Source organism: Canis lupus, chromosome 11 (assembly GCF_011100685.1).
Source record: "Canis lupus familiaris isolate Mischka breed German Shepherd chromosome 11, alternate assembly UU_Cfam_GSD_1.0, whole genome shotgun sequence".
In the NCBI taxonomy this organism is placed as follows: domain Eukaryota; kingdom Metazoa; phylum Chordata; class Mammalia; order Carnivora; family Canidae; genus Canis; species Canis lupus.
This window is the reverse complement of record NC_049232.1, coordinates 29,381,156-29,406,576: the sequence shown is the minus strand read 5'-3', so window position 1 is coordinate 29,406,576 and position 25,421 is coordinate 29,381,156. Positions and strand designations below refer to the sequence as shown.

The 25,421-nt window shown below is 35.8% G+C and overlaps 1 protein-coding gene across 47 annotated transcripts in view; it reads left to right on the top strand.

The window, feature by feature from the left end:
• Positions 1-25,421, top strand: part of PTPRD (protein tyrosine phosphatase receptor type D) — a 2,163,408-nt gene that overhangs the window by 1,942,402 nt on the left and 195,585 nt on the right. The gene's annotated exons all lie outside the window — the stretch shown is intronic.

Sequence of the window (25,421 nt, the reverse complement as noted above, 5' to 3'; positions counted from 1 at the left end):
ACTTTCTCTCTGGGAGGTGAGTGGACTATTCTTTCCCCTAACTTCAGATGTCATTGGCTAGTCCACCATCCCTGCCTGGGCTTAGGAAACCACATTCTCAGTTGTGTCTGGAATATAAATAAAATTTCATATTTGGGATGTATCCAAAGGAAGATGATGCAAAACCAGATGGCTGTTAGGCTTATGAAGCCCCTGCCATTCAAAACCAGTGCTTATTCTGAGAAATTTGGATTTAGGATTTCATGTCATTTGCTCCAGAGGAAATGTATGTGTATTAAAATAAAAAATCTTCCTGAAGAAAAACATAGTGACATCTTCTACATTAACTTCCAGTTTACCAAAACTAAAGTATGGACGATAACCAAGTAAGATTTTTGTTCGCTATTTTCCTCTTTGTGTCTTAAATTTAGGAGAGCATTTGTCTTTATTCTGGGAGTTTAATATATTATAATAGGAGAAAATGGTATTCTTTTGAGAGAGTAGGATTTAGCAAATTGAAAGCTACTTTTTTTAAGGATTCCCTCATAAAATATTTCATTTATTCTTAATCCTACCTCAAGTATCAGGCTCATCTGTAAATCATAATCAATATTTTCTCAACAATAAAATCCTCTTTCAAATGATTTTTTAAAGATTTTATTTATTTATTAATGAAAGACACAGATAGAGAGACAGAGACACAGGCAGAGGGAGAAGCAGGCTCCTTGCAGGAAGCCCGATGCGGGACTCAGTCCCTGACCCTATGATCATGACCTGGGCTGAAGGCAGACTCTCAACCACTGAACCATCCAGATGTCCCTCAAAGGACTTTTTAAGTGAGAAATCATATTTAAAAGTGTGTGCCACGAGCACCTGATCTATATTAATATTCATTTATGTAACAGAGAATGCACTTGGCAGACAAGAGTCTTGACTGCAGTATGGGGGTTGAGGCTTTCCCTTTAACCTCACCTTGCCTCATAGCCCCTCTCTTAGAGTACTGTTTGGTCTTATAATTGTCCCTGCAGCACTGCAGGAAGGAATCCTAAAGGGACATCCAGATGGTGATGGAATTATCTCCCATATTGCTCATGATGATGCCTTGATGTGGCCAGAAAGATGTTCCTGTCCACATGATGTCTGCATGAGGGTGCAGTTCTGTTGGATTGGCCATAAGGGATACTAAGTAGTGCTGGGATGCTCACAATGAGCCCTAAAAGCTGCTCTTTTAAAGGAACAATGTGGCGCGCATGTGTGTATAATCTTCAAGCAAATGGATTTTTCAGTTGATAAGTCATGTACTCATAGTCAGGTATGAAGAGAGTTCAGTTTTAAGATGATAGACTGATTCTGAGTCAGCTTACTCTCACCTCACCAAGACAGTAGAAATGATAGAAAAGATAGAAAAATACCAATGATGGTGTGTTATGTTTCACTTAAAGACCCTTAAATGTCTTCATATATATCTTTGAGACCTCTGCAGTACTTGTTCCAGCAGGCCAAAATAAGCATGATTGCTGGGCAATGAATAAATTTCTATCCCAGGATTAACTTTATTTCTCAGAATCACTATAAAATTTTATCTCAATATCTAGTCATCTAAATCCAATTCAAACTATGCACCATTCAGTAGCCTGGCACTTAATGTCTGTATTTTAACTTGTTAAAGACTAGGTGTCACCACTTCTCTTAGGGTGGTTTCTGTGTCAGTCAGACAAAACTATCTGATGCTCATTTTCTAGATTGTTCACATACCTCTCTGAATACATTGCACATAATATATTATGTATTTTGACCAAAGATTATTCATAACTATATTTAAAAGGTGACCAAGAAGTTTATTTTCCCCTACTTTCTATTTTCTATATCTGAAAATTCTGTATATTAAAATATATTTATATGATATAAAAACACAAGAAAGGGATTTCCCCCCATTAGTTTTCTTTCTGCTTTTCTTTTTTTTTCTTTCTGCTTTTCAAAGCATAATTCAAAGTCCTTCCTGTTAATAAAATTTTACTTTTGTAATACTCCCCATCTTGTCTAATTTGTTATCCCCCCCTTTTTTTTTTAAGATTCTATTTATTTATTCATGACAGACACAGAGAGAGAGAGAGAGGCAGAGACACAGGCAGAGGGGGAGGGAGAGAAGCAGGCTCCATGCAGGGAGCCTGATACGGGACTCGATCCCGGGTCTCCAGGATCATACCCCAGGCTGAAGGCGGCACCAAACCGCTGGGCCACTGGGACTGCCCCTTTTTTTCTGAATTCCCTAGGAGCCCTGCCCCTTCCTTTCTTAAATTGTAGTGTGCATGCCCCATTTCCTTAAGCGAGGATAGAATTTTCAGGCTAATAGCAAAGTCATATCTTACTAAAAGAGCCATGCAGTTTCTCTGAGCCTATTAATACATCTATAAGAATAAGAGTTCTTACAGGATTTTGTGGCTTTTAAAAGAGATCATACATTTTACAGTGCCCAGACATGTACCTGTCCTATAGGTACACCTCAGTCCTTTTTCTCCCATTTTTGGTTGCAAGAACATTAGCATGGAAGCCATTCTAATGATCCTCTAAATTCTGTGTTTCAGTTGGGCAGCTATTGTAGTCCAGGACAGCTTAACTGATTTACACAGATTCTCATGCATTTGTAGTTGTGTGGAGGGGTAGCTTAGGGATAGATCATATGGAATATGCTCATTCACATGTTGGGTTTGGCAGGCAATTGTTTTTTGCAACAGAGCGCTTGGGCTACATGTCTTTGGAAGACTTTTCCACATGGTTCGTAGGGTTCAAAAGAGTAGCCCCAGTACTCAGTGATACACCAAATAATTGCTTCTGTATGTCAATTTACTAATGTCCCACTGTCTACAGCAAATTATATGGCCAACTCAGAATTGAGAGTTTATGGCCATTTTAAGCCTATCATAAAAGACAGAGGCTGGGGTAAGTATTCTTGTGGTCACATTTGACTTTCTCTTGTTCAATATTGTTCATTGTCCTTCTTGGAAAAGGACAGTACTATGTATTCATTCACTGCCCTTATGCATGCTGCCCAGACCTTTTTGGGTTTCCTCTTACTTGGCCCTCCCTTTACCATCATGAATGTTCTCACAAGGCTTCAAGGAGTTCTCGAGATTCCCTCTCCATCCTTTGAAAGGTACAATGATGTGGGTTGATGGAAATACCTCCATCTGATTTCTTCAGTGAAGCTTCTTTTGTCAACTCTCTGGGAGAAAAGTAGATACCAAAGCTGAGGAACACACACCTCTCAAAACACATCTCACATATTTTCTCAAAAACTATCTCACCCAGGGTGCCTGTGTGACTCAGTCAGTTAAGTATCTGACTCTTGATTTTGGCGCAGGTCATGATCTCAGGGTGCTGAGATCAAACTGTGCATCAAGCTTCATCCTGGGCATGGAGCCTGCTTAGGATTCTTTCTCTTCTACTCTTGATACCCCTCCCCCACTATCTCCATCTTTATATTAATTATATGTAATAAAATAATGATATATATATAAATAAAATAAAATAAATTTAAAAAGAACTATCTCACCTGGGTCAACTCAGACACAGCAAGAAGAAAAACCTGCTACCATTGCCTTTGGCAAGCATCCCAGACTATGCCATGATTTGCCAAGACGGAAAGAGCTCTGTGCTTTCTAAATATCTATTGACTTTCCTTTTTCTCCCATTATTCTAGAGTTTAGGGATTAGATTTAGGGTATCACAGGGCCTGTGGTTATTGGGAATAGGTAGGTCAGTGCTGTTACTCTCAGAGGCTCTGCAGGGAGATACCTGTTGCCATCATCTGGCAGTCCAGATCCATGATTGCTTCCCTTAAAATTAATAGCATTGATAGGGTATAACCACCAGTTGGTTTCAACTTAGGTCTTACCTACAACTGAAAGATAGTCAGGAAAGTTCTACCCAAATGCCAATGTGCATTATTTTATCTGCACTTTTTGCACATATGCTCTTCTTTTCATTTGGAGCAGACTGACTGAATCCCACTTCTGGTTTGATCTATTCCAGAGTTTGAGTCTGCTGATTGTGTACCAATGAAGGCTGTGCTTGTTGATTCCAAGCAAAGGGATTCCTTTGAGTGGCATTCAGAGTCAACTTTTTATGGACCATCTTCATCGATTTTTTAAATATTCTATTTATTTATTCATGAGATGCAGAGAGAGAGAGGCAGAGACATAGGCAGAGGGAGAAGCAGGCTCCACACAGGGAACCTGATGCGGGACTCGATCCCGGGACTCCAGGATCACGCCCTGCACCGAAGGCTGGCACCAAACTGCTGAGCCACCCAGGCATCCCTTCATCTATGTTTTGAAAATTGAATTATTGTATCTATGAATTTTGCAGAAATGATAATAATTTCAGGGAAACCCATTTAATGATTTTATTTCATAATGAAGTAACTGTATCGTCTCCCACACAGTTTGGGATCTGAAGCCATTTTTATAATGATTGCTTCTTTAGGCTGCTAGACAGTTTTGTCAGTCTTGCATCTTTATAAATCTTTTAGGAAGATTACTGTCCTCTCTTCCTTCCCCAAAGGAAAGGAATAGGAGATTAAAAAAATGATCTGCAATATACTTTCTTGCCTTCAGAATGAGAGTTTTTATTGTTGAAAACAAATTGATGCAATATGGAGCATATAGTGATCTAATCAAATGGGTTTAGATGATATCAACTCCCATGTTGAATGCCCCTTGATGTAGAACAATCATATAAAGCAGAAAATTTCTCACATGGCTTTTGGAATTCTAACAAATTATAATGACAAAATATGTTTCAGGCATCATAAGGCCCAAAAGTTACAGAAGTTAGGATCACTTAAGAAAGAGATAACCAGTTATTGGAAAAGGTACCTTTTGAATAATTCAGAAAGAAAGAAAAAATACTCAAAGGGACTATCTGTTAAGCAAAAAAACACCCCAAGTTACAGTCTTATTGATTATGCTTTCATTGGAACTTCGCCATCTAGGTGTCAAGAACATGCCAGGGATGAGGTTTATTCAACCTTATTTTCAAGGCAGGTCTGATATGTGCTGTTTGTAGTGGTGAGTAAGTGTTATGACAGCCATAGAATAAGCTCACTGTCAAAGGCAAGCTTGTGGAAGAAATATTCTTTTTCATACCCTGCTCTGGGGATCCAGTTTTCTCAGTACTCTCGTTTAACTGACCTGATCCATGTCTGAATTAACAGAGCAGTTGAACATTGAATCTGAATGTCTTAGGTGTTTTTGTCAGCGACTCTGGAAGTCAGCTCAGTAGATCATGGTGGCCAGTGTATCCTTCAAGAAATCATAGCGATGGGCTTTTATATTATCAGTTGTATATAATACTTCATTTCTGATTTTTCTTTTTGATAAGGATTTAGTTATAGTTGAGTTGATTGGAAAATAAGAATTCTTCTTAAACGGGGTACCTTACTACAAATTATGTTGGAGAATAGGCATGTGGGTAAGCACAGGTATATTTGTGTGTGTAGACTAGATGCATTGTCAAGTAGGTCATTTAACCAATTGAAATATTAGGTGGACTTAAAATATTCAAGAGCCACTAGTTATAATAAAGAATGAAGAATATATTTTTGATTTGCTTTTTACCTGATGTAGTGCTGTACTAGTAGTGGTAAATATTAAGTATCCCTGATATGACAAATCTACTTTAAACATCATATACACATTAAATTATTTAATACTCAACACTCCAGATATGGGAGGTATCATATGCATGTAAATTACATGTAGTAATATTAGAGACTTGACTATGTATACATTGAAATGGAGACCTTTTACTTTAAATATGGAAGTAATCTACAAGTCCATAGAAATGAAGAACACATTCTTATGCATAGAAAGCTATCGTTTTTTTTAATAACATAGATTGCACTTTGAATTTTCAAATTCCTAGACATATAATAAAAAGTGGAGAGGCTTTCCGTTTGTTTCTCTAAACTCTGAATGATTACCTGATACAGTTTTTGCTTTGAGCTTGGGTCTGTTCCAGTTGACCATGATGTTTGTATTTGACTTGAGTGGGCCTTTTTAATCTCCTTTCAGGTGTTTCACATGAGATTATTTCATGAATAGAGATCTGAATATATATGAACTAAATGGAAGTGTTTGAAACATTGGCCTCTTCTTTAAATGATTACATGGCTTAAAGCAAGAGTTAATAATAGCATCTTCTTTCTTTTGGAATGATTAAAAAAAAAAAAAAACTCGGTTGACTTGATAACCTAAGTTAACATTAGAGTGTTTTTTTTTTTTTTTTTCCTTTTTTCCTGGTTAATTTACAATTTGAGTTGTTTTATACTGCCTATTTAAGTAATTTTCTTAGGGGCTATTTTTCACTTATCTTTTTGTCTCTCAAAGTTTGTGTTGTTTTCTCATATGCCCCTCCCTACAAGGTTAATATTCACATATACTTTCCCTGTCTAGAATGATTTATAAGTCTATAACTTTTAAAAATGTAATTACCCATAACATTTTTTGTAATGAAAGATGATAAGCAAAGATACTACTCTATGAAAAAAAATACTTAAAGAATTTGCCAACAGAGTAGACAGAGCATGAAAAAGGATTCCACATGATATAATGAGTAAAATACATATACAGCAAATTAGAGTTTCTAAAGGAAATTATCTCATCATACAGAATCCTTAAGTATGGTTACTTCCCATACTCCTCTCATGGTGAATTCTTCCCTGGGTCGTCTCATCTGTTCACCTGTTTCCAACTTTTACTTGTATATAATTGACACTCAAAACTGTATTTCAAATCTTGAGCTTTCCTTATGTCTTCCTGTACCTTTTATGTTTGGTAACATCCATCTCTGCCCAACCACCACAGTTTACCAAAGAGATAAGAATCTAGAATATTTTTACCACATTTTCCCCTCAAATAAAATGAACACTTCCTAAACCTGTGGAACATTCTTCCAATGTGTAGCTAACTCATCCATTCCATTCTCTTTCCAGGAATTGTATCCAAACAAAGACTATCCTTTTGCATTAAAATGAAGATGGCAACTTTCTAACTATTCTTGTTCTTTGTCCCCCACCACTAAACTCCTCTGACAAAGATTGTGCTTTAGAATGTGAACTATTTCCTCTTACCTTCTCTGTTAGAAAATATTCATCTCCCTGGTGCCTGCCAAATGAACCCTACTCCCTTCCCGGTTCCCACTGCTGGGACCAGCTGAGCATCTCTGCATCCTGCTTCCACATACTTTGCCATACTGCCTTCCTGACTCCATCTCCAAACAGATGTACCCAAGCAATAGCTACACTCACCCTCAGTATATTATCTATTTAATCATTACCCTGTAACTCAAAGGCCCTTAGAAGATTCATGTTTGTCAAAATTCTATTCATGCTTGTCAAGCCTGGCTTCTCTGATCTCCAGCAAAATTCATCACTCACCCATTTGTGCCCTCTTAGCTATTTATTCTTTCATGTATTTCCTTCTGGACACATATGTATTTCCACCATTATATTGTAAGACTTTTGAGGAACTGGCCTTGGAGCTCTCAAGAGTTAAACAGTGTTTCATGTGGAGTAGTTGAGAGGTGTTCGACACATTTGCTAAATTGAGTAAATAGCACTGTGACTGAATGTTTGCTAAATGCAAGTATAACTCCCTGCAGATAATATGATAATGTGCCTTATGTAAACACATATGAATGTATTATATGTCTTCAGGAAGATATATTCATTCAGCTTTGTCATGGAATGAATATTTTAATTAAAGTGATTTACCTCAAAGAGAAATAGAACACAAAAGTCACTCTGTCCTTTTACATCCTTCTCCATCTCCTTTTTCTTAATCCTTTTCTTTAAATTAGTGTTCTCTAAATCAAAGATTTTATGCCATACTTTCTCAGAAGCTCACTTTAATGAGTTTGGTTTTGGTTTATTATAACTGCAGATAACTTTAACATTTCTCATAGACTGTTGTGAGAAATGTAGACTGCTTTAGTCTCTTGGTATGTTGGAGATCATCTCTTTTGTTTATTATATATTTTTGAAAAATCGGATAGATAATATTCATTTCCATCTATTATAACATTGCTTCAAAGGGATATAAGATTAATTTACAGGGAAATGTTCTTTATGATGAGATAAAGAACTTACCCTTGTTGTGTTGTGATGGTGGAAGAGTGATGTTGTGATGTTGTGATGTTGTTGTGATGGTGGAACAGTGAATTTGGAACACAGACCATGCCATGAGCTTCTGTGCCTATTCACAGGTTTAGCTCTAAATGTCCTAACAGCTCTGGAAGTGAGAAAGGGCAACCCTGTGCACAATGTCTATAATATATAAATAAATCAGTTCTTCAGATAAAAATCATAACTATTCCTGAGACTGAAACCAGGGGGAAATATTTCTCTTGTAGTTATTCAGAAATAAAGATGCTGCCATGTTGTAAAGAATAACCTCTGCATCATATGCATGTTTAACTCTTTCCAGCTTCATAGGACTGCTGCTTATGAAAATCCTTCAGTATAACCTGGGGAATTATACCTAAAGGCAACCCAGTAAAACTTATTTACTAGCAAACAACAGAAAATAGTCCTGGTAACCCAGTCTCTGATCCTCTACATAAACAAAGGATTAGTTTTCTGTTATGTGAAGGAATGCATGAGATTGCATTATCTCAGCTAATTACCCATACTTGTTACTTCTCTAGCCAAATTGCAATAGGTTTTATCCATCAGTTTGAGGTTGAGATCCCCAATAAGGAAAGATTAAAGCAAAACAGGGTTGCTGGTTTACATTAATAAACTAGTTTTATATTTTGACAACACTCTGTGTTAAGACGGAGTCTATATATCTCTGTAAGCAAACTAATGTGCTTAGATAGCAGCACCCTCAACATTGAGGTAGACCAAGGGAGCACCCATAATATCAGCTTGAGTTTGCATGAAATATCTCAGATCACTTCTCAAACAAGATTACTAGGAAATTAAGGAACTACCAATCTATGGCATGAAGTTGGATATAATCATTAGAACCAGAAAGAATATTAAGAGATTGAAAGTAAGGATTCATCTCATTCATTACATTTAAAATAAAAGGCCTCTGGAAGGGAAACCTCAGTGGCTCAGTGGTTGAGCATCTGCCTTCGGCTCAGGTTGTGATCCTGGGGTCTTTGAATGGAGTCCTACATCAGGGTCCCCACAGGGCGCCTGCTTCTCTCTCTGCCTATGTCTCTGCCTCTCTCTGTGTCTCTCCTGAATTAAAAAAAAAAAAAGCCTCTGGAAAACACCATATGAACACTTAACTGTGATCAATCAGTTGCAGTGTACGAGCTTTTGGTAACTGAATGAGGTAATGTCTACATGGACTCTATCACTGAAAACAGTTATGCACTTCAGAGTATCCACCAAAAAGTGTGACTTTGATTTTAGTCAATCTGCATAGCCATTTTCTTAAAATTAGTGATAAAATCTATTATAGTTGACTCCATTCTAGGGTTTAGTCCAGTATTAATATATTTTATCAGAATGGCCTAGTTCCTCTCAAAATTATCTCATGTTCTATAATTTATAAGTAATTTTAGTGAGAAATTTTCCATTTAGTATCTACGTTTTGAAGACTAACCCAGAGGAAATAGTTCTTCTCATTAACACAGTAGGGATCCTGGAGTACCCAGACCCCTGACACACTCTGCTGTGGGCTGAATAGAATAACTAAAAGTTAAACGATCAGAAATGTGTCACTGTATGTCTGAACAAAGAGTAGGCTCCTTGACAGGGGTGGAATATAAGTATTAAGATAAATATTATCCTCCCTGCCAGGAAATGGATTAAAAATATGAAGAAAGAAATTTTGTCTAGGAATGAAGGAGGAAAGGGTGAGCCAATTTAGCCTTACATCTTCCACTGCAATTTTTTTCTTACAACTGAAGAGATAAACATTTCAAAACTATGGTTATATAGCTAAAAACTTCTTTTTAAAAAGATTTTATTTATTCATGAGAGAGAGAGAGAGGCAGAGACAGAGGCAGAAGAGGAACAGGCTCCTTGCAGGGAGCACAATGTAGGACTTGATCCCAGGACCCTGGGATCACACCCTGAGTCAGAGGCAGATGTGCAACTGCTGAGCCACCCAGGCATCCCTATAGTTAGAATGTTCTTAAATCTCTATCATTTTAAAACACACCAGGAAAACTAACCTCCCGGGAAGGTTTTGTTTGCTTGTTTGTTTTTGTTTTTGTTTTTTGCTAGAACCCTACTTAATTATGTTTCAGGAAAGTAGCTTGGGCTTTGGGAGGAGGGCATACACTAAGAGTAACCCAAAAATTACCAGCGGAGGGCTAAGGAGGGGTGAGGGGCGAGGCAAGGTTGAAGTTGATGGTGAGGCTGGAGAGATTGACTTGTGTGACTTAGCTATTGTTATCAAAGAAACAGATCTGTCATGATTCAAACAGCTGAGTACATGTGATGTGCCCAATAGCTTTTCAATCTATGGGCTTTCATGTCAAAATCATCAGCACTGTAGAGGGGAGGTGGGGATGCAGGGAAGATATGATAACTGTTAGAAAAAACTAAATTGAAAATGTCTTTTTCCCACTGGGTAAACATTCTTGATTATATGTTATATTCTTCTGAGTTAATTCCTGAGAAACTATAAAATGTGCCCATTTGATTATAATTTGCCCATGAAACTTTTCATACATATTATACAAAGCTGTATGGCATATTATTTTATTTTTATAACAACAAACAGTTAAACAACATTAGTTGTTTTAGGGATCAGTGGCTAAAATACAAGTTCTTATTTCCTTTAGTGAATGCAGATTATTTACTCAGCAGCCTCATAACCATCATCACTGAGCAATTGAAGCAGCATTAATCTTGCTGTAAACATAAAAACCATCCACTTGTGCTGTGGAAAGAACAGTAGTATATGTGGGCTTTCTGTGTCAGTGAATTCAAGGCTGAGATAACTTCTTCACTTGTCAAGTTGCTGTCACTTTGTTAAGAATTAGAGATTGTATGTTTTCTAAATTTATAACAATATGTCAGCCTATTGCAACTAAATGAAAATGAACAACTCTGGGTTGTTTTCAGGATGTTAAGGAAAAGGTTTATTGTATCACTACTGAATATCTTGTCTTTGGAAACTTGTATCTATTTAATTGGCATGTAGCATATTAAAATGTAACAGCCATGAGTTATCTTTATAGAGATTCTTAATGGCATGTCTTCATAGGAGTACAACTCAGATTATTTTCCTTTTTATTCAGGAGGCCATTGGCTATGATACCCTGATGGTTAGTGACTTTCTTCCTTGGCTAGAGAGTAAAATACCCTGACATACTCAGCTATCTTCAGATTGAAGGAATTAACTGTGAGTGGGGAAAATCGATGCAAACCCATGAGTATCTCCCTACCATTTGGTGCCCAGGGAGTCCCTGGCACATCCACAGGAGGAATGCTGAGCTCAGTTTTGTACAGGCAGAGCCAGTACCTTCTTGCCTTCACCCTGACACAAGCATATAAGGAAGCAAATGGTATATTTACCAGCCTTCTCTGCTAGTTCCTGAAAGTAAATGTAGGTCAGTCTTCATTTGGCAGATGACTGGTGCTTGGTGCTTGGTGCTGTGCTCCACCTTGGAAGAACTATCTTGGTGAGGGGAAGCCAGAGTCCAGCCCCTGGGGGTGCATATCATCTATTATATAGACGCTCAAATGTGTGACATTATTCCCTAAGGGAAGACAGTACTGGGAATCTATCACATATTTTTAGGAAACCATTCCTGAAAATTCTTCCTGGTTCTCCATCCTCAACATATCACCAACCCATGTAAAATTGACCTTCAAATTATTCTCAACTCTCACAATATATACACATACCAAGTTACCACAGTATACACTTTACATATCTTACAGTTTTATTTGCCAGTTCTGTGATAAATAAATTTGTCAATTATGTATTGTCAATAAAGCTAAAATAAAAATAAATTTTATATATAAATAAAATTTATATAAAAACTTATATGTAAATATATAAAAATTTATATATAAAATATATAAATATCTATATATCCTTCTACTTCCTATCTCCTCCATCACTTACCTGACATAGGTTTACCCTTATCTCACCAAATTAGCCTTTCTACATCTTTTCTTTTTTTTTTTCCCCTGTGCAATGCATTTTTTCACATTGTAGTTAAAAGGACATTTTTTAAATGGAAATTTGATAAACAACATAGCCTCCTAACACTTAAGTCTGTAGGCACTTAAGTGCTCATACACTTACCACTATCACTAAAACTTTTCTTTACCTTATATTTATCTTGTTTTTTTTTCTTTTTTTATAATAAATTTATTTTTTATTGGTGTTCAATTTGCCAACATACAGAATAACACCCAGTGCTCATCCCGTCAAGTGCCCCCCTCAGTGCCCGTCACCCATTCACCCCCACCCCCCGCCCTCCTCCCCTTCCACCACCCCTAGTTCATTTCCCAGAGTTAGGAGTCTATGTTCTGTCTCCCTTTCTGATATTTCCCACACATTTCTTCTCCCTTCCCTTACCTTCTATTTATTTTGAGAAGGACCACAATCCTTTATGTAATCCCCTCAGGCTTTGCCTCAAACCCTTTTTGTCATTTGCTGAGCTTAACCTACTCTTAAGGAAAATCTAGCCTTTAGAATTTTATATATGGAAACCTGATACCTCTCCTAGCAGCACAGGATATGGAATTTTATTCATGTGATTTTTGGTAATGATTTTGGTCATTTTTGCTAGGTTTTCTTCCATCTGGTTATTTTCTTTTTTTTTTTTTTTAATTTTTATTTGTTTATGATAGTCACAGAGAGAGAGAGAGAGGCAGAGACACAGGCAGAGGGAGAAGCAGGCTCCATGCACCGGGAGCCCGACGTGGGATTTGATCCCGGGTCTCCAGGATCGTGCCCTGGGCCAAAGGCAGGCGCCAAACTGCTGCGCCACCCAGGGATCCCCCATCTGGTTATTTTCTAAATATCTGACTTCCTGTTTGGTGCCACGTTAATATTTTTGATGTATCAGAATGTAATGAATACACTTCTACCCTATGTTTACATTTATTTTTTAAAATATTTTATTTATTTAGGGGCGCCTGTATGGCTCAGTCGGTTAAGCAACAGACTCTTGCCTTTGGCTCAGGTCATGATCTCAGGGTTATGGGATCAAGTTGCACATCAGGCTCCACACTAGGAGGGAGTCTGCTTCTTTTTCTGCCTCTACCCCTTTGCACTAGTACTGTCTCTCTCTTAAATAAATACAGTATTTTGAAAAAAAAATCTATTTTGTTTGCACTTGCATATGGATAGTATTGTTTGGGGGCACCTGGTTGGCTCAGTTGGTTAAGCAATGACTGAATTTTGGCTCAGGTCATGACCTTAAGGTTGTGGAATCCAGCCCAATTTAGGGCTCTGCACTCAGTAGGGAGACTGATTAAAATTCTCTCCCTCTCCCTCTACCCTTTTAACCTGCATGCATGTGTACATGTACTCTCTCTCCAAAATAAATAAATCTTTAAATAAATAAATCTTTAAAAATAAACATGATATTGTTTTATTAAGTTTATATAGAGAGGGTGGAAAATTCAAAAATTAAAAAAAATCATAGTTATAAATTTCTTTGGGTAGTATCTATACGTTGACAGCTTGTGATTCTAAAGACTTAAGAAAAAGTCTCATACACTGGCACATATAAACTAGCTCAATTTAGTAATTCTTTGATGTTAAATTGAAGCTCACTTTTGGCATACGAAACAGAATATTATTTGCATTTAGGGGAAATTATCCTCTGTAGATACACAACACATTCTTGAAACATAAGTTTAAAGGTTTTTTCATGTGCTCATTTAGTTTTCATTCTGTACAGTGAAACATTGTATATATAATATCTGTTTTAAGATTTGATCTTTTTATTTTCCAAGATACCCTCTGAAGAAAACTGCCATCACTTGTTTTCAGAATCTGTCTTCTCCCTCGGATAGAACAAATTCCTACCACTGTTAGCCTTTAAAACTATAAGAGATGCTACTGAATAGAGTTAAATGGTGACTTGTTCTCTTTAAAAACAGACATATCTGAATCACTTAATTTTTGTGCTTGCAGCAGTTACTCCACTTCCCTACCTGGTTAAGGAGCACAGAATGGCAAGGATTTTGCTTTACTGTGCTGTAGGTATCAGAGGAGAACTGTGAAGAGCTGGTAGGAAGGTAGATTTCTCCTGAAAGATTTCAAAAGCCTGGCTTGAGAAACAACACTTGGATTCCTGAGACTCCTGGGTGCTAAGTCAAGTTGCCCATCTTGTAGTTGGGAGGAAGCAAAGTTCATCTTCTATCATAAACTTTCTCAGATGCTTTCAGAGAAAATTAATAAAGAGTCTCTCAGCTTCACATTTTCACTTATCTAAAAAATTTTTTTTTGAATTTTTAATTAAAAATTTTTTGTAAAAAATATTACAAAAAATCTTGTAATTCTGAAATTATTTTTTAGAGTATTGATTTCTCTGCATTTTCTTTTCATGAGCTTTCCTTGCTCTCGAGTTACTACTCCATTTTGTTCATTGTTCAGCATTGATAATGAAATATTTGTAAGTCTTAATTTTAAAGGAATTTACATATTTCCAGACCTAACAATTTTCTGGTATTATCATCATTGGTGTAAAATTGGTAACAACTGAAATGTCAATTAACTAGTCTTCATGTTCAAGAGGGCCTCAAATGAAGTATGTATTTAGGAATATTCTTCAGAATTGGGACAGAATGCTTGAGTACATCCAGCTATTCAGAAGCCTTGGGGATAACTCGTGTACAACTGAGATATTAATAAGATAATCTAAAGATTTGTAAAATTTCATTTATTTATGATAATATAATGATAGTAATTTACTTTTATATAATTTTAGAATTTTGAAACCATCCAAGTCTTATACAAGAAAAAAAACCTAGAAACTATAATACAAAGGAATTTTCCTGTATTATCTGAGATTAAATTAATGACATAACACCTATCACCCTCAAATACCTCTATTTCTCTAAGCAAGGGCATTCTCCTATTTGACTACTATGATCATTAAAATAAGGAGGTAAATATTGATGCAGCATAACCATGTAATCTCCTCAGATTACATTTAGGCCGTTTTCCCATTTGGATTTTGCCACGTGTCCTATTAAGTTGCTCTGATTGTCCTCAGAGGCTCCAGTTCAGAATTGTACTGTGCCCTTAACTGTCAATATGAAAGAGTTTCTCAGGTTTTTCTTTGACATTCTTGATCTTGATCGCTTTGAAGATAACAAGTTTGATATCTCATAAAATGTTTTCATTTTGGGTTTTGCTGATGCTACGTTGATCATATTTAGATTATGAATCTTTGGCAATAACACTGTCTTAGTCTATTCTGGCCACTATAACCAAATGCCATAAACTGGGTGGTGTATAAGCAGAGATTTATTTTTCACAGTTATAGAAGTTAGGAAGTGCAAGATCACATTGCCAGCACACTTGGTGTTTGGTTGGGGCCTGATTTCTGGATCCTAGACAGCCCTTTTTTGAATGTGTGTCCTCACATGGAATTGGCAAGAGCTGTCACTGGCGTCTCTCATGAGGGCACTAGTCCCATTCATAAGGGCTCTGCCCTAATAAATTAATTGATTCCCAAAGGTCCCACCTCTAAATACCATCATATTGAATGTTAAGATTAAACATGAATTTTGGTGAGATACAAATATTCAATCTACAGCAAATATCATGGAAGTGATATGTTTTTCTCAATATATGATTCTGATATGCTCATTATTAGTGTCAACTTTGTTATCTTAAGGTTGTTTTTGTGAGACTTAATTATAAAGTTATTCATAAATATCAGTGTGGAGTTCTGTCTTTTTATTTTATTTAATATATTATAATTTGTTTATATATACATATATGAATTCTGATGTTCAGATTGTCCTACATTTGGCTAATGAGAGCCCCATCAAGCCAGCATCTTTGTTTTTTTAACATGTCCTTGTCACTTTAAGAACTTTACTATGTAACAGATATTTCAGGTATATCTTGTACTTTCTTCTTGTACTGAAGGGAATCAGTCCTTTCTCCAAGGACCTGTGCTTCCTTTACTAGAGAGTCAAATTTAGTGAGTCAAATTCAAGATCTGGTTGCTAGATGTGACTGTTGCTATCAGGTATTGCTGCTTCTAGCCTCTTTGGGCTCGCACAGAAAGGGCAGGTGTGTTTGGAAAGTTTATATAATGTACATTTATAATTATAGTCGTTTCTATAGCAGTGCGTATGTTTTTAAAACCATGAATTCACACCAATGCCTTCAATCTCTATCCACACACAGCTTATCCCAGTCTTCTTTTTTTATATAACAATTGATGGGGATCCCTGGGTGGCGCAGAGGTTTAGCGCCTGCCTTTGGCCCAGGGTGCGATCCTGGAGACCCGGGATCGAATCCCACGTCGGGCTCCTGGTGTGTGGAGCCTGCTTCTCCCTCTGCCTGTCTCTCTCTCACTGTGTGCCTATCATAAATAAAAAAATAAATAAAAATTAAAAAAAAAACAATTGATGGTTTAAAAATCTTACTTTCACTTACATTCACCACGATACAGTGGAGCAGTCAGGATGAATGTTTTTCTTGGCCTTGTTTGATTTGAACTCATTAGAGTTTTTGACTTTTACAAACCTGGCAAATAATGGAGGCAGGAGCCAAACCCAGTTCTATTTCTACGTTTACTATTTCTGTCTTTGTGTCTCTTTTTCCAAAAACACAGGAATGAAATTCTTGTACTTCAGCTCCATCGTTGATTTTTGCCTTTCTTTTCTTAAAACAAAACAAAACAAAAACAACTGGTACTATGATTTAAATATAAATTAATGTAAAAAGTTTTATCATTCAAAATATGGCAAAAACTTTGGATAATGTACAAGGGTATCATGACACCAGCTTGTTAATAAAACTAATAGAGAGCAGTGAGGCTTGTGAAAGTGGGTGAGCATTAGATTTTGTTATCTTAGTGAGATTTGCATTACAGGGAAGAGAATAAAAGCATCACCCTTATTACTAATATTTGCTTAAATAACCAAGAACTAATAGTGTTGTTAGATAGGAGATGATACTTCCATATCCTCATGAATTCATCTAATTTTGGATCACAAAGAGTGAGATCATTTGCTAAACCCAAACATAAATAATTAATAACTGACTTAAAGCATATGAATTGGCAGCTACCACATTTATACAAATGATAATTTATCTAACTGGGTTTGTGTACTGCTATGTAGACACTGCTTTGTGAATTGTAGGGTAATTGCATACATTACTTTAAATAAGTTTGCTTTATTCTGTGCCAAGAGTGCCTTACAACCTCCTCAACATGTAAAGAATATTTCAGAAAATGGAGCTGCTCTGGAATGATCTGTGGGTAGTTGGTTAGTATGCTGAATATTTAGTAGCTGCTAATGAAGCTCCTATCAGCTTATCACTGTCCAATTTTCTATTCTTGCATGGCATAATTCTATGAGAAATCATTGGAGACACTAGTGCCCAGTAACTGCCCTTAAGAGATATCTAAATCCACTCTGAAATAAAAGCTTTTCTGATTGATTTATAGCCATATTAAGACAAGCATGCCATCTGTATGTAATAACTTGCAAAGAGGAACTGGACGAAATATTCATCATAGCTTGTTCATAATTACTTTTTGGGGACCAGATCTTATATTTATTAAATATTCCATTTGGGATATCATTTATTAACTGGCAGTTTTCTCCTGCTTTGGATAATTTCTTTCTGATTTAGAGTAGCCTTTGACTTATAATTAGAAACCACTTTATTGATACACATATTTTTTCAATTTCATTCATATGAATATCATTTTGATAATGACCCAGGAGCCCAACTTTGCTGGAAAATGTTGATTTAGCTCTTATTTCTTTTCTTTTTATTTTTCTATTTTTAGTCCCTTATTCAATATACTTGTAGGAAGATTGACTTTGAATAATACAGTCATGATGTCAAAACAGTACAAATTATACCCCACTGCCATCTGGAATAGTGAAAATAAAAGCTTTATTTACACTGTTTTCTTTAAGAAAAGAATAATAAATGATTTTCCCCCTTTTCAGGGACTTTATTCTGGAATAAAATAGTTCTTGTTTGTAGCCTGATACTGTGGTTTATTCTGAAAGATAATGACTTGAAAACCCATTTGCTGATCAACAAAGTAGCAAATACTCTAACACAGTAACCTCTTGGCCTTCTAGCCACTGAGACACTGATCTGTCTCCTTTCCTAGACAAAGCAGTTTGGGATGGTCATTATTGGTCCCTTATTACAGTGGAGACCTCTGTGTGGCCTAACGTCGTAGGGTTGATATGCTGAATCTAGTGATGTCTAGTTCTCTGCTCTGTGTACTATCTTTTGGTGTCTGCTCAGAACCGAAGTCCTGCCACTTATAGCCCTTCCTAGATAATTAACAGAAATTACAGAAGGGTTAAAGACATAGGCACAGTGCTGAACTTGAGCTCCCTAGGGAAATTACTTGATATTTATCATCCTTTTCACACTCTTCCATTTCTCATGCACATTTTCTTGGCTAGGATACATGGTAGATTTATGTCTCCACCTGGAACCAGTGCTAAACAAATGAGAAGCCAATTGATATACATCAAAAGGTGAATTTTCTTAAAAATGTAGTACTGTTTTTAAAATTATTATTAAATTCCATGGAACTTTAGTCGTTTCTGCTTAAAAACAACCAGTTAGTAATAATAACAAATTATTTTCGTTGTGCCTTCCATTATAACATGACTTCCATTAAGAGTTCTGTCACTGTTCATGATGAAAATTTATTCAAAGAAAAGCTACCGGCATAGAGGAATCATGATGAAACAAAAACACACCAAATCTAGAAATAAAAGATTGTCTTTTATTTTTGCTGTAGGTTATGATCTAGAGCAAGTAATTTAATTTTGCTGAGTCTTTGTTTTGTGTCTACAGAAGATGGTAATTATGATACCACTTTTGCCTATCTCAGGGAACTTTAATAAAAGCTCAAATGATTTAAGTGTTTTCAGGCATTCACAATAAAGTTTTTCTGTCCCAAACATTTAGAACTATTTTTTGAGTTCATTTTTGAGAACAAATCATATAACAACATGGATTTGTTTTATTTCTGCTGTTGATTAATCAAAGAATGTAAAATCTTGTTGAAAGGGAGAAATTAGGGCTTTTATGAGGTTTTGAAAAGGTTATTTGACGCAGATACTGCTTTCTAAATTCACTTATACATCTACATAATCCTGTGTTTTTGTTTTTTTTTTTAATGATTTGCACAGCCTATTTCCCATTTGCAGTTTATTGGTGCAGCTTTTGTTATATTAAGACTTGGAGTCCTATGACTCTGTTCTGTTTAAATCTATTGTGGGAGTTTGGGATTGAGTAAGTGTATATATGCTAATATTTTACAAAATGCCAGACACTAGTGCCAGGCAGTGCTAGTCACATTTAATGCATTATCTCATTCAGTCCTCCCATCTATGAGCTGGGCACTATTCTCACTCCCAAAGAATCTAATTATCTGCAGATACAAATAAATCACCACACTATAGAGATTCTCTAGATTACTTCATACCCAGAGCCTGGCCCACCATTGGCCCAACAAAGGTATTTAATAATTATCTATAGAATGAATGATGCCATCTATTGACTAGCCAGTAGATTCTTAAAACTAATAGTTCAAAAGCTCTTTTTCTTTTAATTTAATGAAATTATCATAAATATGAAAACATTTTATTTATTTTATTATGTGACCATCTGAACACCAACACACTTAAACTTTTCAAGAGAACTTTTACTTTTTAAGTATAAGAACATACTAGCTTTGTATGCCATAGATTAGTACTATTTCTTTAACACATAGGGATGCTTTTCAATATATTTAAAGGGGCTACCACTTTTATTAAGAAAATATTCTTTATATGATTCATATGACATTTGACTTTTCTTATGTTAATGAAAACTTTCCTTAATCCCTTCATCCTTCAAAAGAAAAACAAAACTTTAGAGCTTCTCTAAGATTGCACTGTGAATGCCTAAAGGATTAGGATATTTAACTTTTGAAAAGTTTTTGCTCCTGTCAGTGAAAGATGACCTGAGTGTTTGCCTCAACACACAGCTGAATGATTCACTTGGGTTTTATCATTAGTTTGAACATCAGTAATTTCATTTTTCTAAAGATGAGATAACAGAGCATAGATACATATTCTGTTGTATTCTTTTGAGTTTCATTGTGTTTGCAAATAGTGTTTTTGTTATGTGGTTGCAGTTTTGGCTTGTAGGAATGTACAAACAGTATATGGAGGGAGCCTTTCTATACAATTAGATAAAGCAGGCACTGGATTGTGTGTTCCCAGTGCAGCAACTGCATTAAATTTGTAAAAAGAACCAAGCCTGAATTGCACATCTCAACCCATGGAAATTGTTTGTTAATTAAATAAGATTTAAATAAGCTATTTTTGTGAGTCTGTGTCATATTATTTAAGACACTGTAAAAAATAGAAATTATAGGATAGTTTTATGTTTCTTAGACAGTAACCAAATTGGGGAGGCCACATGTATAGCCCCAAAACAAAGAATGATTAGTTGTTTAAATGAATGGCACTAAATAAAACCAGTAGGAATGCAGAGATGCCATATGAGTGAGTATTGAAATTTTTGCCACAATTTCCTAAACATGTGTATGTGCAAATGTTTATTATACACTGTCATGGTTAAATATTTATTGTACACTGTCATGGTTATAAAGGAAATAACATAGAGCCCTGCCCTCCATGAGCTTATGAGTTCAAGCATACTCATTGACTTATTAAGGAGTTATTGATAACGCCAGTTGAGGGCTTCTAACAAGGAGCTACTGTAAATTATTTGTTGGGTTGAATTCTCTAAGACAAAAACTACTTATCTCTTCCTCCAGATTTTGATTTGGCTTTATTGCACTACCATTCTCATCAGAACCTCTACATTGTCCACAATATCCAAATGATCAAGTGTATTTGCCAAATATGTTAATACTGCTTTTGTAAAAGCATACTGTTGATGTAATTGACATGATAAATTGGAAATGTAGCAACATGACAAACAGTCCTTCACTGAAAACTTCTTTAAGTCATTTGGAACCAGAGTCAAAGCACTTGTCTATTTAAATTCATTCAGAGTCTCCGCAAGATTTGGCAAGATGAACTGCTTGGGCCACCTTGGAAGGAGGCTATGGTCTTAGCAGGCAATTTAGTTTTGTGGTTTCCTATCAAATAAGAGAGGTTCAGTGTTTGCGGAATTGGAGTGCAAGTAAAAACATCATTAAAACTGTATATGGATGAACAATGAAAGTTGTTTAAGTGAGCAAATTATGCAAAAGCTTTTATTTAATCATTCACAAATATCTAAAGCATGACTCCCTACAAAACAGTATCAGACTATTTCTCCCTACATTCCATTCAGGTCCTGGGTAGGTCAGGGGTTATTAACACAAGTTCTGCACAAATGGGAAGTTCAACTCTGGAAAATGCTGATGTTCATATTTCTGTTTCCTTAATGGAACTATAAGTTTCATATCAGCATATTTCATTAAGACACCAAACAGATTCAAAGAATGGCTATATTTCCAGGTCTATTATAGCTGCCATTCCAAACAAAATATGTACGGCTTCCATGATTCGCTAAGCACAAGTATGTAGTAATCTGCCCTTTAATGGCCTCTCAAAATGACAGACCAAATGGCTTTGTGAAGGTCAAGTCTGATTTAAATTGTTGATGAATTAGGAGCTAATTCTGCATGATTGAATATTAATATGGAACAGTGATAAGTAAGGCACTTTAAAGCTTAATGAGCACATTAATGAATAGGACAAAATGTTTTTCTTTTCACCTCATGTAAAAGTTTAAAGCTGCTAACATATTGACAATTTGTTAATTTTTGATAGCTGCTTTTTTTTTTTTCCTGTAAAAGTTTATGTGGTTAAGATATAAAAGGTATCGATTTTCCTCCCCCCCAAGTTCCTGGTAGTATACATTTGATGAGCTGTCAAAATTGATGTTATCAAATGGCCAAGGCAGTTTTATATAAATCACTAATAAATGCAGAAGGTGAAAAAAAAAAGCAATTAACATCTTCTAAACTACACCCACTGAGATAAGCATTCCAATTAGAAATTTCATTATTTCTACAGTTCGTTTTATGTTGAATACTGAGTTTTATTGCCAAATACCTGACAGTCAAATTGGAAACAAGCCACAACTGTCAACGTGTAAGAGTTCTGGCTATTTGAATCTGTTACATTGTGATGTTTCTCATGAAAATTTAATGAAGAAAGTACATTCAAAGAGATTCTGTGCAAAGGGGGGATGGATAGAATTTAATTACCCTTATTAAAAATAAGAAAGGAGCACTCTTTACATCCACTGTCCGATTAGTATGCAAGAAAGATTATCTTTGTTGTGCACTTGTGTATATGAAAAGGGGGCTCTGGAGTGTTCTTTATGAGCCAAGAAGGAAAAGAAAGGTCATGCAAATGTATTAGACTGCTTTTAGTAGGGCACAAGTCAATTTTGTCAGCTTTCCCCAAGGTGAGGACTTCATTTCTTATAAATGGTTATTAATTCTAGATTTCTTTAGTAAGAGCCTCTAGTAAGTGGCTCAACAATCTTAAGTCTTTGACACTTGCCACTTGGTACAGAGTATTGGTTTGGTTCTTCAGAGAGTTGACACTGTAGAAGGAAAGTAATGACTAGTAGGTCAATGTTCATGCATGCTAATGTAACTAGTATTCAAATGCCTGGGGCTAGATACAATGCTTTAGGAAATACTGAACCAGTTTAGGAATCTCAAGGTGATTTTTTATTAACCTAAGTTGGTGGCTTTAAATATGGAAAACAGCAACAAAATCAAAGAGCTTTTTAAAAACCTCACTTCTAAGCCCGTGTAGTTGGCTTTGAAGCACTTGAGGTGAATTATTTTTTTCCTTTGAAGCATTTGTGTCAATAGTGGCCAAGTGAGATGTTTCATATGTGTATGAAACGATGGCTATTGATCTTTCTGCTTATGTTTTTCAAGTAACACTAGAACAATGCTGTAGATGTAAATATATCATAATGACAAAACCCTTAAAGTCATAAAGATCAGCCTGATGAAATTCAAATGGAGCAGATTATCAAAATTAGCCTAATTTGCAAAATATTCTATTCCATTTGTAACTTTTAACTTTCCAACTTGGAGCCCTGAAAAATCACATTGAAATTTCATTCTTAACTATTGTTTCTGACACTTGTCCACCATAGACTACTGCTTGGCTGATCATGTGTGAGCATTCAGATAAACAGAATGGGTTCCTCCTTCCTTAACACAGTCATATCTTTCAAGTTAAGTAAATTGTAACTCATTGAAGTGAACTATTATATATATATATATATATATATAAAATATTTATTTATTTATTTATTTATTTATTTATTTATTTATTTATTTATTTATTTATCTCCAGCTGAAACTAGCTCATGGGACAGGAAAATATTATCTAGTGAATTGAGATGTCAAACCCAATTTGCCTTAGCAGCTTCTATTTCATAAATATCCCTACAGGAGAGCCAGAATCCACACTTTTCCCTGTTCTCTTGCAATAATCTGGAGTTGTTGAGGGAAAACTTCCCTTTATTGGGAATTTTATTCTTTGGTAATATTTTGACATTCATTCATTGTTCACATTCAAAATCTCTCTCTCTCTGTAGTTCTGAACTACTCCTAAGGTCAACACTCTACCAGAAGTAGTTTTCTACTATATGTACTAGAAGAAAAAAAGTTTTTCATTTTTTAATAACTAGGATATATTTATATTTGGGCTTGTCACTAGGATATATTTATATTTGGGCTTGGAAATCACTGAAGGTTCTCCTCAAAGTTGAGTAATCCAAGGGCCCCTGGGTGGCTCAGTCGGTTAGGGTCTGACTTTTGATTTTGGCTCAGGTCATGATCTCAAGAGTTGTAAGATTGAGCCCCACATCAGGCTCTAGGAGTAGAACCTCTCCCTCTCTGTGTTTTTTTTTTTTTTTTCCTCTCAAAAAAAAACGTCAAGTACTCCAGATTAGTTTGATGGCAAGAGATATAAATGAGACATGGAGGAACTCATGGTATAGGAAGATAAGCTGTAGATACTAAGTACAAGAAAATGGATTTAAGTTACTATCCTAGTACTCTGAGGAGGAAAATATTAAATATATTTGAGAGGATTTTTCTTACAAAGAAGGTGATTTTGACTGTATGGCTTTTCAGAGACAGAATACTTAGTGGACATGATTTGTCTGGGGAATGCTAAGAATTACAATGTGATCAGAAGAAACTTTCCTATGGGGAATATAATCCATGAGAAGCTGAGAAAAATGGGGCCTGATTTAAAAGGATTTTGCTACCTAGATTTAGGAGATGGAGCTTATCTGTAATGATAGAGAGGAGGCAGTAGAGAACACATAGATTTGACTGACTACACAGTGCAAGTGTCAGATGGAGCCTTTTCCCTAGAAATTAAAACCCAGACTTCAGCAGGATTCATAGGATCATGCCAGAAATTGCAGGCAAAATCCAAGGAAAAGTGAGGTGCCACATGTGATGATTCCTATTTTTTTTTTCCACTGGTGTGTGTGCTTTTAAGTAATTTTGGAATTGGTGACTTATGAAAATTAAACAGAGGTCATGAAGGAAGGTTGATTAAATTAATGCAAGACCAATGAGAATTCAAAATGTTTCATAATGGTTTTCGAACATCAAGTTCTAATTTGGATAATCATCACCCATATAACTAAAATTCCTTCAAATTCAAAATTTCTTCAAGATAGAATACACCTTCCTAATGCTGGCTGGAAGAGCTGATAATACAGGTTACTAATGTGGATCATCATGCTTAGGGGATTTAAGACTTTAATTTTACGAGATCTAATATCTGGGATAATTTTTTTGGAGGATAGGGAGAAGTGAACTTTGGGTGAGTTGAGGATTCAAAATTTAGGAATTTCAACTCCTAGTGAGGGAAAATGGTATAGGCCTTTAGAATAGAGGAAAATACTCTTTAACTCAGAGGAATATACTTCCACTTGTTCTTAAAGGCCCACTCCAGAGCCTCCATTGGTACTCACTGACCTCCACAGGCGTGTACACATTCTGTAATTTTTTTCCCCTCCATCATCCCAGAGAACTAGATGCATTTTTTTTTCATCGTGGTTTTTAGCACACGTGTCTAAAGTTCTTTGTTAGGTTGGTGTCTTACACAGACAGTGGGATGAGGAACAATATTGGGACTATAACCTAATCTGATAGTGCAACGTTGCCAGGTCTGCATTAGCTTCTCAAGAAATGCTGAGCAAAGTAAGGGGAAAGAT